The sequence below is a fragment of the Lissotriton vulgaris genome, unplaced genomic scaffold (assembly GCF_964263255.1).
Source record: "Lissotriton vulgaris unplaced genomic scaffold, aLisVul1.2 SCAFFOLD_10543, whole genome shotgun sequence".
Lineage (NCBI taxonomy): Eukaryota > Metazoa > Chordata > Amphibia > Caudata > Salamandridae > Lissotriton > Lissotriton vulgaris.
Genome location: NW_028244366.1, coordinates 11,183 through 25,893, shown reverse-complemented (window position 1 = coordinate 25,893; position 14,711 = coordinate 11,183). Strand labels below are relative to the sequence as shown.

The window sequence follows — 14,711 nt, the reverse complement described above, 5'->3', positions numbered from 1 at the left end:
ATGCCCTCACCACATCTTCAACAAAGCAGACTCCGTCATAGCTCCGCACCTCCGAGACGTCATCAACTGCTCCTTCAACTCCGCTACCTTCCCAGAAGACTGGAAACACGCTGAACTCACCGCCCTTCTGAAAAAACCAACAGCAGACCCCACCGAACTCAAAAACTATCGCCCCATCTCGCTTCTTCCATTCCCGGCCAAAGTCATCGAGAAAGCTGTCAACAACCAGCTCGCCGCCTTCCTCGAAGCCAACAAATCACTCGACCCCTCACAATCTGGCTTCCGAGCCAAACACAGCACTGAGACCGCCCTCATCGCAGCAACAGACGACATTCGAACTCTACTGGACAATGGAGACACAGTCGCCCTCATCCTCCTCGACCTCTCTGCAGCCTTCGACACAGTCTGCCACAGCACCCTGTTACAACGCCTCAGAAACATCGGAATCCAAGGAAAGGCACTGGAATGGATCACCTCGTTCCTCACCGGAAGAACCCAGAGAGTCCGCCTCCCACCATTCAAGTCCGAAGCCTCAGAAATCATCTGCGGCGTACCACAAGGATCCTCACTCAGTCCCACCCTCTTCAACGTATACATGAGCCCCCTCGCGGCCATCGCCCGCCAACACAACCTCAACATCATCTCTTACGCGGATGACACTCAACTGATCCTATCTCTCACCAAGGACCCCAGCACCGCCAAAACTAACCTACACGAGGGAATGAAAGAAGTCGCCGAATGGATGAAACAAAGCCGCCTGAAACTGAACTCAGACAAAACAGAAGTCCTCATCCTAGGTAAATCCCCCTCTGCATGGGACGACTCTTGGTGGCCGGAAGCCCTCGGAAAAGCACCCATCCCGACAGACCACGCACGGAACCTAGGCGTCATCCTGGATTCTTCACTCTCAATGAACAGACAAGTCAGCGCCGTATCCTCTTCCTGCTTTAACATTCTTCGCATGCTCAGAAAAACATTTCGCTGGATCCCCTCCGAAACAAGGAAAACAGTCACCCACGCTCTGGTCACGAGCCGACTGGACTACGGAAACACCCTCTACGCAGGTACTACTGCAAAACTCCAGAAGAAACTACAACGAATCCAAAACGCCTCAGCCAGGCTCACATTAGACATCCCACGCAACAAACACATCTCTGGTCACCTTAAAGACCTCCACTGGCTACTTGTCAATAAGAGAATTACTTTCCGACTGCTTACCCACGCACACAAATCACTCTACGACATCGGACCAGAGTGCCTCAACTCTCGACTGTCCTTTTACACCCCCTCCCGCCAACTTCGCTCTTCCAACCAAGCATTCGCCACTGTACCTCGCATCAACAAGACCTCCATGGGAGGCAGATCCTTCTCTTACCTGGCTGCCAAAACATGGAACTCACTCCCCGCTTACCTTCGCCTCACCCAGAATCACCTAGCGTTCAGAAAACAGCTTAAAACGTGGATATTTGACAAATAATCCTACTCCCCTTCCTAAGCGCCTTGAAACCCTCTGGGTATGTAGTGCGCTATATAAATGTTATGACTTGACTTGACTTGACTTGACTTTGCGACAGCAGCAAAGCAGCAACCCTGTCCGGATCAGCCGGACTAAAGGGAGAAAGGGCAGTGGCCTAAAAACCTCATTTCCAATGGAAGGTCACCGTTTAGCATAAACGGTGATGCCAGCCAATGAAAATGAGGGGCGGAGCTTCAAGTCCCCTTCTCAAATCTACTCTCTTACAATATCTCTCGCCCAGCGGCAGTGCTTTGCGCTGCAATGCCAGACGAACCCTAAACACCACAAAATATATGACCATAAGTGAAAAGGCAAAATTTTTAATTATCAGCAATCTTAAGTAGAGTATACTGTGTGTTTAAAATATACATAGAGTCTTACGAATAATGTGAAAAGACCGATACTAGGCTTTGAGACATATAAATATCAAGATAGCACAAAGGCAACTTGTTAGGAAGAACAATGAAAATCATGATTTTTTGTGTTCCAGTAATTCCCCATCCTGGTGGTAGAATCCCACTGTGTACCTGTTAACATATATATATTTCAATATGATATTTAAGTGCAGATGTGTGTTTCTATTCCTCCATTTCATTTCTTTTCAGCCTCATTTTCAAGTTAAATGTAACACTCCATGTAGTCTGGGGTAGGAATTCATTTGAAAAAAAGCTCTTCACAGGTTCGCTTTGTGTCGTCTGGCGATGTTACAGAATAGCCCACTGTTCTTGGATCAGCATAGATCTCCTAGTCATTGCCTCCTGGCATTGTTTTATCACCAAAGAAATAGATAATTTTGTGTCCTTCCTCAGCAAGAAGTCCCAGACAGTATCTTTTATCCCAGCCTTCTGGGAAGACGTCAATGCTGATCTGGCCACCTATAGAAAATGTGAGTCCCTTTCCCGCAAATTCTTTTCGTAGTTCATCAACAAACTACGCTCGGATATGTTCCTTCTTGTCTAGTTCATGGAATTCAATTAGCTCCTCCTGACTGCAACTTCTTCCAATTGGAGAAACGTTCAGCATACCATTTCGGAATTCAATAAAGGTGCCCCTTTTCTTTGGTAGTTTAATCTTGGCTATATAACTCAGGCAAAAGTTGATAACGTCTTGAATTAAGTCCTCACCAAGGTGGGCTTGTATGCCTTGCTTACACAAGAATTTGTGTTCTTTGTATGCGACAAGGCCATTCTCAGAAAAGACGTAATGAAATTTCCCAACCACATCATCTCCGAGTTGTTACTTAATTTTCCCATAATCCGAACCGCCAACAACTCCAACTTTCACTTTCTTCCTCAGCTGCTGCATGAAATCATCTATTTCGGGAGTAACTTTCTGTCTGGCGGCTGTGAGAGTACGTCCACATCAAAGAGACACAAGACGCTACGATCATCGGCCATTCCAGGACTACGGAGATCAGCTGCTGTGATTCAAACCTTTTAAAAAACGATGCTTGATGTTCAATCCTTCTCAGAATGCATAATCTGATGGCAGTAGGTTATATCAACTATCTGAGGCACTCATTCCAAACTGTTAGTGAATCTAGAGACAATTCTGAGAGTTTTGTTTCCAACTCTATATCGCAGTCACAGTAGAATATCTCCCAAGTCAAATAAACTCAGTAGCTGATTGGTGCTTTTGTCACCTCAGAGACTAAAGCGACTGAAAACTACACGTTCAAGTTTTTCTTCACATTCAAAACATTTTATAATAGAACTCTTTGCATCCAGAGTCAACAGCCAACTTCCCAATTTTACAGCCGGACAGCAAATTCATTGTCTTACGCCACCAATGCATTTCTTCAAATCTGAAATCAAGTTTGTCGTTATGCATTTCCTCCTTTCATAATGACCTCCCCTTTCATTTAAAAATCAGCAGAGCTTTGTTTTCAGTGATTATAATTAATCCATTCTGGCCATCACAGGCCTGGTATTTAAAAACAAAAAAGTTATAATGTGGGAACTGATTGTCAGACAAAGCTCTAACACAGTGAGTACTTACATTAGTCACTGGGATATTAGTCTATTTATCACCAACAATGATTTAATAAATTCTTATGAACGAGCTCATTAAACTGTACTCTTGGTACTCATACCTGGGGAGGACATGTAGATTGGCATAAACATTGATGTATTACGATAAATATACCAAACATCAAAGATCTTAAAAAATCATACTTGAAGATAACTGAATCACATTATTAATACAAATAAACAAATCAGAGAAGGCAACAGATAACAGCTTTGAAACTTTTCTTCAAAGTTCCAATAGCTTTAAACATGTGTGGCTTTCTCCAAGCTTGAGCACAAAGACCGCAATAGGAGTAGGCCTGGGAGGAGCTCGCGGAGTTTCACTCAGCCGAATTCCGTGGAGTCACCCAAAAACTCTGCAAAATGTATGTGGAGTTCCGCGAGCTGGCAAAGTAATTGCCACATTACCGGGTGCTGGAAGTTCAACAGGCCCCTCGGTGGCAGCCGCAGTCCTGCCTGCACCCCGGTTCCCTGCAACAGAGCACGGCAAGAGCAAGCAGCCCACAGTTCGCTCCTCCATATCCAGGACTGTGTGGCTTCCTCTCACCCCGAGAAGCCTGCAGCAGCATGACTGCATGTTCCAAGTCACTGCCAGAGTGAGCTCACATACGAGTGTGCACAGGAGGAGGCACTTTCTGTATGTGGGATAAGGAAGGATTGCACAAATCCCCAAGGGGCAGTTGTTGCCTTTGCAGCCTCGGTCAGACTGAAAATGAAACTAGCTCTTCCGCTGCACGGCGGCAAGCAGGAGGAGCATGATGGGAGGTAACCTCCACCATGTGGGGGGATGGGCGGAGTTTTGGGTGGAGTTTTTTTGCTGAACTCCGCGGTCCAAGCAGAGCACGGAGTAGCAAAAGTCTGGGAATTACGTCGGCGGAGCTCAGATTGCCGCCCAGTATTAAATAGGAGCCAATCTTTATGGGAGTACACGATATGAAGACTACCTTGTCCTCTATTCCTTTGATGTATGTCACAAATGATACTTAAAGATGTTTTAATTTAAAGAGATCCTCCAATCAAGAGAGTTGATGTATTTCTTGCCCTTATGGCTGTTGGCCACTTCAGGAAAATGGAAGAATAGAAGTACTATACATGTTTCATAGATACAGCAATAACCATGGGCAGTAAGATAACCTTAATCCAAGCTCAGTAGGTTGAAAGGTAAAAGGAAAGCTTAGGGCACACCATAAATGTGAACTATTAATGGATTATCCAAGGAAAGATTTTGGGCGAACCAACCATGTTGCCGAAGTCTAGCCTAGTGGGCAGGTTGGGGCACGGTGAACCACAGAATCGGCTCAACAAGATTCACTGCCTTCAGGGAAAGGTTAGCGGTATGTCATTGGGGAGCATAGTGATTGTAGCTCCACACAGGTCCCACCTGCAGTTAACGGCAGTGCTCTGAGACAAATTTGGAGAGCTATATGGACTGCTTCCAGAACGGTCAACAACCACAGTGTGTTGGCGTCCGCAAAGCATCCAAGGTTAGAGGAGGGGCCTCAGACTGACTTCCTTATTAGGGTGTGTGTTCAAGGTAGAGTGAAAAACTGCCAGCCATATTGGAATCTGTAAACAGACAGGGTAGCTCAGCTAGTCCAGCTTAAAGATTGTGATCTTGTGCAGATCTTGTGCTGTAAAACCAACAGAACAAAATCTTATAAAATGCACAAACTAAAAGGCATTGGAGCACCAGTAAATCCAAAGTAACAAGTGTACCAGAGGAACCTCTAGGAAAACATATATAAAGATTTACGTGAATATAGTAACACATGAAGCTCTATTAGCCGCTGGAAAAAGAGATTTGTGCTTCATGGTTATTACATCCAGATATCATACAGTTGTGTCAGATGACAGTGGCACTTTAATTGTGATACATTGGTGTAGATACAGAGTATCACTATGAAACATATACATTTAAATTAAAGCCCACATCTCATCTCGATCGTTAAGCCCCCTCATGGCTGTCCATTTTTAATAATTTGTGCCTCTGTTCTATTTAACATGTTTACAAGGGAAACTCGCTTGGGCTTTCTCTGTACAATAAAAAGCACAGAATACTGGATCTAATTTTCAGTGTTCAACTAGAGGTGTGTTAGGTACCGCATACGTTATTCTAGATCTGTGCTGTAGTAATCTGGCTTTCACGGACTGAGTAGTTTGCCCGATGCATGCCAGTTCATATGGACACTCTACACAATACACAACATTTGTCATGCTGCAATTGGAGAATTTCACTTGTTCTTGTGTTTTGCCATTAATAATGATAGTTTTAATGTTGCTTATAAACTGGCACGCAGTGCAATTGTTACATTTGAAATGGGCACTCACAGGTGGCATGCCTAACATTTTATGCAAGTCAGTTCTATTTTCTATGGGGCAAGCAGCTTTGACCAGGTAATGATGAGAGTTGTTCTCTTTTCTAAACAAAATCATTGATTTGGGGATACCCAAGGAACCCAAAGCACTCCAATTTCTCTGAATTATATTTTTAACTTTGTTGGCCCTGGGATTGTACTTGATGACTCATGTGAAGGGATAGGTCTTTTGATGTGTTTTTGGGGTAAGTAGTATTTCTCTTGGCATGAACCAGCTCCTTTTGAATGCCACGTTGACCAGTTTCCTAGGGTACCCTCTATTTACTAATTTATTGACCAAGCTGGTGGCATTTTCAAAATAGTCATCTCTACACAAACAAATCCTCCGAATTTGGACACGTTGTCTGTATGGTAAGTTCTCTTTCGTAGTGCATGTATGGCCGCTTGAGAAGTGTAAAAGGGTATTGTGGTCAGTCGACTTAGTATAAAGACTGACTTTTATATGTCCTTCCTTGCTCAGTATCCAGAGGCTAAGGAAGTTGATTTTTATATTGTCACATGACATTTCACATGAAATGCTAAACTTGAGATCTGGTGTTCGTATATTGAGCCATTCTAGGAATCATTTTAAGGTTTGTTTGTCCCCTTTCCAGAGCATCAGAACATCATCGATGCAATGAAACCAGTGCGTGATGTGTGCCTCGTAAGGGTTCTCATAGGTGTATATCCATCTTCTTTCAAACTATGCATCACCAGGTTTGCTAACTCTGGTGCAAAACTGCATCCCATCACTACTCCTTTAACCTGCAACAACAGGTTCACTTTGAAAGCAAAAATGTTGTTCTTAATGCATTGTTTGGATAAAGCGACTAGAAATTCTGTAGGGATGTTATGTGGTCTAGATCTGGAATCAAGTATGTTAGGATGATTAGAACAACCCACTCCTCCTCATTTTCTACTCCCTGCCTCCAGTTGTACAGATGTCCAAGTCAATTACCGCAGTCTGTCACACTCTGTGCTGCTGTAGAGGAAGAGCAGTACTGCACTGGTTCCGTCTTCATGTTCACTTTCTCTCTTGTGTTCAGTGCCCCGGCCCTCCATACAAGTCCGTCTGGTTTGGGGAACCGGTTTGGTTACCTCAAAGTCAAATCCAATGATCAGCTCCGGGCCGTGAGTTGAGAGGAGAGGAGAGCAGAGCCTAGTGGAGCTGCTTCTGTAAGTAGCGGTGGGCTCCAACACATGTTAGTGTGTACTGGGGTGCTTTCATGATGCAACACCAATGTAATTCAACTTTAATCAGACTTCAAACAAAGCTCTTAGAATAAGGAAGACTGTGGCAAAATTTTGGGACAGTTGACATGAGGCGTGGCAGCGGTAATAGTGCTGTGGCCACAGGGTTGAACCAGAGAGGGACGGAAACAGTCGGTCCAGGATGTGGTTTGTCTCCCACCATGATCTTCCCCACCTTACTGCAGAAGTTCACAAGATCTTGCCAAGACATTGTCTGTTCTAGAAGATTGCAAGGCTCCTTTCTATTAAAACAGTAAAGGCCGAATTTACAAACTCGAGCCCAACATATACCAGTTTGTATGCAGCAACAGTAACGTGAGAAAGTCGGAACTACTCCGTTCTCTTGTTTGCTGCTCTTGATCAGATTACTGTGCCTCTGCATGCACTCTGCCTGCACTTATCATGACAGCAAAATGGTTATGATTGGGGGAATTAATTTCCTCAGGGTGTTGTCAGAAGACCAAATCTGATCCATTAGGGAATAAAGCCCCACACTTGTGTATATTAAAAGAAAATCAATGGTTGCATTTCTTCTAGCGCAAAGTACCTCAGATGCAGCAAAATCAAAGACAGTGCAAGGAGCAGGGGAGGCTCAGCTCCGGAAAAGCAGAGGCCTGCGTCGGTTCATTAGTCCCAGGAGAGGTGAAGCGTTGTTTCCTTACTGCCAGGGGAGGTGATGCATTGGCTCCTTACTGTCAGGGTAGGTGACGCGTCGGTTGCTTACTGGTAGGGAAGATGGTGCGTCAATCTCTGGACATGCGGTCTCAATTCCTTACTGCTGGGCAATGTCGAGGAGAAAATCATCACCCAGGAATGATACGTTGAAATCCATATACGATGCGTGGATCCCACAGAGATGAAGCAGGGACTGTGTCAGAGTTGGAACGGTGTGTCACAAACTTCAGTGATGCGATGCTCAAGCTTAAGCTGTATTGGTTCTTTTGATATGCTGTGATGGAAAGCTGGGGTCTGCAGTGAAAGCCATGGTCAATGCGGCAATCGGGAACCACTCTCCAGTGCTGGTAGCAGCGATGTGTCAAAGTTTGTAGTGATGCGTCAATAAAAACAGATGCTGGAACTTGATATGTGGATTTTCTCCTTCAGTTCACCATATTCTACTTCCAAAGGCCCAAGAACTGGATTTGGCACCACTTGGCAAGTCAGGACTCTTAGTCGAATCGAGCACTAGTAGGTGAAGTCTTTTATGGCCCTGAGACTTCTTAACAGGAGGCAAGCACACAAAAGCCCTTGGAGAACCTTGGAAGAAAGATACAGAAGGCAAAGTCCAGTCCTTGCATTCCCAGGACAGAAACAGCAAGCAGCAGGCCACAAAACAAAGTAACAGGTTGAGTGGCAGTCCCTCCTACAGCATCCAGCGCTTCTTTCTGGCAGAAAATCCTTGAGTTCAGAAGTGTTCAGATTGGAGATTGTCAGAGGTCCAATACTTATACCCCTTTCTGCCTTTGAAGTACGCAAACTTCAAAGGAAATTCTTTGTAGTGTACAAGTCCCAGCTTTTCCCTCACCTGGCTCAAGGCACACTATGGGGGGGCGACGGAGGACAGCTTTGTGTGAGAATAGGCACAACCCTATTCAAGTTTCTCTGACTACTCCTCCCATCACTGTAGCTCAGGAAGGCAGATCGGTCTGGTAATGGGCTATCAAGATATACAATGCGCATCTCGGTTCCCTTTGTGTGACTAACTAAAGTGAATGCGCATTAACCTAACTGTCACTCTAATCCAGATGTGGATTCTACAGACAGACAGAACCACAAAATGGTTAGGCAATGTTAGAAATGGGATTTCCAGTTGGCTGAGGCTTGCGCCAAAGCCAGGCAGAAACCACCACTCTAGTCAGGGCAAGGGAGTTAAACGGCAAAGATAACCCCTGCTCACCCTATAGGCAACGTGGCGCGAGCAGTAAGGCTTATCCGGGAGGCAATGTAGGTTAAGCGTTTGCGCGCGCACCCAGCAACAACACCCAAGACCCACCACAAAGGAAACTCCACACAAGGGTATATAAAAATAGACTTTTTATTATAAAACACATTAGATAGGAAACACACACTTTACAAGGTGCCAGAGGCACAGGCAGAATTTGCAGGGGATTATATACATGGGAAAGGGCCACCTGGACCACTGTCAGGAATAAGCACTTTTAGGACTAGCACTTTGCAGAAATAGCACTTTGTAGATATAGCACTTAGAACATAGCAATTGTAGCACCAAATAGCAAATGTAGCACACAACCAGTAACCACTGGTGAAAGGTAAGTACCACCTACGCAACCCTAACCACCTTAGGAAAATATCACGCAGGGAACCATGAACTCACTAGTATAACTATACTAGGAAAAACACCCACCTAAGCATACACGTACATTTAGGGGTATAGGCCAGAAACGTCACACATGATGCATAAAAACACATTCAGAGGTGTCAGAACACAGGGTGCACAAAACATACTACACACAGTACATTTCCTAACACCCAAGCATTAGTGCATAAATCATACCAGTACATAACTCATATTAAATTCCTGGTCGCGCCATTGTGCCAAAACCTAAACGTAGCAGCTGCCCACTACCTGCTGGGCAGCTGGGGACAAGAGCAGGGCCTAAACGCTGCAGCTGGCACTAAGTGCTGCACAGCTGAGGAAGGCCAAAGTAGGGGAAAGGAGTGCGCCTCACTCCTCAGTCCAGAAAACACATGTCCCTAGGAAGGAAAAGAACCTAAACGGTGCAGCTGCCCACTACTTGCTGGGCAGCTGGGGAACGAACTGAGGCATGGGCTCTTCACTCGCACTCAGGAACTAAAACTGCGCCAAAGGCTGGAGCCCTCTAGGCTCTGAGCCAACACTTGCCCATCGGTGGAGCCCTCTAGGCTCTAAAACAATGTGCCCCAGGAGCCCTCTAGGCTCTTAAAAATAATGGGGCCTCGTGGGAGCCATCTGGGCTCGGGGACTATCATGCTGAGTGGGGGGAGCGGCCCGCTGCAGGCTGGGGCCGCTCTAACTCCCGTAATGCCCCATAGACGTTGGAGCCAGCAGGCTCAAACTAACAATGCCCCCATGGTGGTAGAGCCTCCTGGGCGCGAGATGCCCCCAGGAGCCTTCTAGGCTCTAACTACCAACCTGCGGGAGAACAGGGGAGCAGCCCGCTGCCATCCGGGGCCGCTCTACCACTGACGGGGGGGGGGCACCGAGACGCCTGCACTCACCGGGTCTCTTCTGGACTCTTCTCGTCCTGCGGCCTGCTGTTCTCGGTGGGTTACGCGCGCAGGGCTCGACCGCTGATGCGGAAGCCCTGCTTCCTCTCTCCTTCGACAACCAACTTCCTCCTCTCAACACCGGAGTGCGGGGTGGGGTCCCGTCGACTTCCGGTTCAGAGGAGGGTACTTCCGGGTTGCCGCGGGCAGAGCGGCAGCCCCCCTTTAGTTGCTGCAACCGGGGAGTCACAAAACGAGGGGTAGGCGCCCTAGAGATCGGTCAATAGAACGGGGTGGGCTCCCATGATGGAAAAATCTAAAAATGACACAAAAGGGCAGCAAATAAGCGGGGTGGGCATCCGCGCTGCCTAAACTCGCAAAACAGGGGGATCCCCATGCTGGGGAATCCCTCGAGGAAGGGATCGCCGCTCCAGCAGCCCCACAAGCTATTTTTAAAAGGGGAGGCCAGCGCTTCCCTGGTGCTGGCAGGCCCACAAAGTCCCAAAGTCTCTTAGGACCAGGGACACGGTTCAAAAAGCAGGGGGGGCAAGGCTGGGCCCAGGATCCAGCTCACTGGGCCCTCCAGGCAGGGAGGCAGTCCCCAGTGGCGGTCCTCCTGGCGCCAGCAGCAGCAGCCCCCCTCAAGAAAAGGATCCAGGAAGAGAACAACATTTCTGGGGACACAGCTCCTTTTTATACAGGTAAATCCTTTGTCTGTGTGCAGGGTGGGGGAAAAACCAGTCGCAGCTGGTTTTTGAGCACTGTGATGTGCTCAGCCCCTCTTCTCATTCACTGGCCAGGCTAGGGACATTAGACGCACCACATGGGGCGGAGCCAGCATTGTGTGGGGAAAGCCCAGCCATATTCAGGTCCCAGGGGCACCCCTCCCTCACATCAGCATGCTAATCTCTCCACTCACCACCGGGGCAGACCCATCCTGACTCCTGGAGCCAGGCTCACCAGCCAGCTCCAGCCAATCACACACCAGACATAAATTACACAGGTATGCCACCTTCTAGAAGTGGCACTTCCACACTAGACACATTCACGCCGCACACATCATCGCACAGCATTTAATCACACGAGTCTGCACGTACCAAACTCAAGCTTGCACTCCCCACGCATCAGGAACTAACATGGACACATACATTCCCCATACATTCCTATGGGAGGGCAGGCCAACCTCACAACACGCACGAAACTTTACCCTGGGACACAGTGGTAAAGTGCGCAGAAACCAAAAATCACTACCACCAATTCACCTTAATAAGCAAAAAGTTCAGGGGTGAACCTGCCAGAAGGGCCAAGTCCAACAAGCAATAAAATACCCACTTTCTAAAACTGCCATTTTCAAACATGCAATTTAAAAAGCAACTTCACCAAAAGATGTACTTTTAAATTGAGAATTCAGAGACCCCAAACTCTGAATTAAAATTACACCTAAATGATACTTCAAGGCAATCCCCAAACCCTAAGTGAGAGATAATCCTTGCAATAGTGAAAAGCAGTATTTCACTATTAAGACATGTAAAACACACCAGTACATGTCCTACCTTTTTAATACACTGCACCCTGCCCATGGGGCTGGCTTGGGCCTACGTTAGGGGTTACCTACATGTAGTAAAAGGGAAGGTTTGGGCCTGGCAAGTAGGTGCATTTGCCAGATCGAAATGGCAGTTAAAATCTGGACATACACAGACACTGCAGTGGCAGGTTTGAGACATATTTGCAGGGCTACTCATGTGGGTGACACATTCATGGCTGCAGGCCCACTAGTACCATTTGATTTATAGGCCCTGGGCACACTAGGTGCACTTTGCTAGGGACCTACAAGTAAATCAAATATTCCAGTGATGGCTAAACCAATCACTAATGCAATTCACACAGGGAGCACTTGCTCTTTTGCACCGACCAGCAGTGATAAAGTGGCCAGAGTCCTAAAGCCAGCAACATTGAACTGCAGCACACAGTCAAAAACAGTTTTTATTATTATTATTATTTATTATTATTATTATTATTATTATTATTATTATTATTATTATTATTGAAGCAAAACACTGGGGAAATCACACCAAAAAATGCCAGGTCTAACAATACCCTTCCAGAGTTATGCCCTTTTACGGATGCCTTTCTTGAGTCACGTAAAAATAGCTCTGAAAAAAAGTTTACCTTTAACCCAGAAGAAAAGAATGTCTTTGGAATTTTATTGTCGCACTCCTAGCATTAACGTCTGGGGTGAATCTTTCTGCTTCTTCAGAATTACCACTTCTTCCATCTATTAATCTCTCTAATGATTATATCTGGTTTTCCAGAACTTTTCAATGCCTCAAGAGAATCTTGTCTTCCATTATGCAGTTGTTGGAAAAAACTACAGATAGCTCTGATCACATGGACATCTTGTCTGAATTATTGAAAGAATGAAATCTGGGGAGCTGATGTATTGGCTGATGTATCGGCTAGTAAACAGTTTACTAATGCTAATACTACTCAAAAGACCAATATTGGGATTAAAGTAGGTTGCCCCATTTCGAAATTGCCAATGATTTTTCAAAAATCAAATCCAGAGGTAGACTTTTCTTCTTTGTACCTTATCTTTACAGAGGAAACCTCTCCCCAAGTCTCAACAACCTCTGCCGCAGACAATTTTAATCCCTTTGTGGTACAATCCATGCGATCTGATATTTTCCCAATATATAAGTCAAAAGGAAAAAAGGAAAGGGGCTGACAAAAAACCACTGTCCCCCCCTGCAAATCCCAAAAAAGGAAAGATAGGAAAAAAGCTAAAATAAAGCATAGAAGATTATGCAAAAGAAGGACTAGGAAAATTAAGTTCCCTAAGGAAATCCCCCTTCTCTGTCTTCAATAGATTTTGGGGAAAGGGTTAAGGGTTCATCAGGGTTGGAGAATTTACAGCTAGCGGCTGTTTCTGATAATCCACATGGTCAAAGTTGTCTAAATATGGTGGTTCCAAAAGTGGTGCCAGAATTTATGTAGAAAAAAGTTAATTATCTCAGATAAGGAGGCAGATAAAATGGCTGTTGAATTGAAGAACCTTGCTCCACCTTTTATCTGCATTTGTATTTGAATGTCTTAAGAAAGAAAATAATATCTCCACCAATTGCTCTGAACCCAACGTTTTCGACCTTTGCATTGCTTATATCACCTGTTCATGTGGAAAAAGGCCCCCACGGTCTCCAAACCTTTCAGTCAAAAATGCAAAAGAGAATGAAAGAAATCACAACTTTGGAATTTATTGCATTATTTGACAATTATTCCACTTTCTTGAACCAATCACTTTTGATGAATCTTTTGGCCCAGGTAGATCAGCTGAAGTTGAATAGGAGTAGAGTTTTGGAATTGGTGGAATTATTAGATACTTGATTAGAGAAGAAAACAAGGGTTACATTTAAGTTGCCTGTAATTGTGAATTTGATTTTGGACAATTTTGAATTTTTTATGTTTTCAAAGAATTTACATTATTCCCTCCCCCCTTAAAAATAGGATTTTGCCAGTAAGGGGAAAGAGTTACTTGCCATTATCTTGCCCTATTGAGAAATGTTCGGTATTTCAGGAAGAGATGGCTAACATCGCAACATTAACTTTAATCTCTTGTATGCTAGGGGGATCATTAACCACAGATAAGGGGAGAGGGCAACCATATCTACAACTCTACCACCCCGAACCCACTGAATCACAATTATACACACATAGAGGGGTGGAGAAACCCCAAAACAACCCACACAACAAAACAAAAATAATTGTTTTGAAAATACTGTCCTCACTCACACACCGAAGTGTGTGACATGCTTCATCATCGGGTCTGCTTACAATACACCCAGGTGTAGCCACACTTTGGACGGAGCATAGGGGAGGGGTTTGGACATAAAAGACCACAGGACACAATACAAAAACCAAACAACATATATACACTAACAAAAATTTGATCAGTGAGTGTCACCCTGTGACTGGAACTGAAGTGCAACACGTGTAGTTAATAGGGAAGTATTTAAAACTGGTTTAGGGATACCAAACAAAACTTTATTAATAGGTTTCGCACCCAGGATTGAAAGGAAAAGAAAGGATGGGTAGTGTTTTCAAGAGAAAATGAAGTTCTCAAAACAACCCTCCTAATACCGCTGGTGCTAGGGGGATGTCATGCAATGACTATAAACCGGTTGTGATGACAAAAATTGATGATGTATCTCAGCGGTCCTGGTAATCTGGTTGGTTAAAACACCAATAAAATGGCTGTCCCAAATGGGCTGAAGCAGGGTGTTTAGTAGGGGGTCTCCTTCCTTTAAAATTGTTTCATGGAATATAGCAAGCTGTTGGAACAATCTGGGTAAAATTAAGAAT

General features: G+C 45.2%; 1 pseudogene; it reads right to left on the bottom strand.

The window, feature by feature from the left end:
- Positions 1–2,170: 2,170 nt before the first annotated feature.
- Positions 2,171–2,913, bottom strand: LOC147667585 (phosphomannomutase 2 pseudogene; annotated as a pseudogene).
- Positions 2,914–14,711: the final 11,798 nt, after the last annotated feature.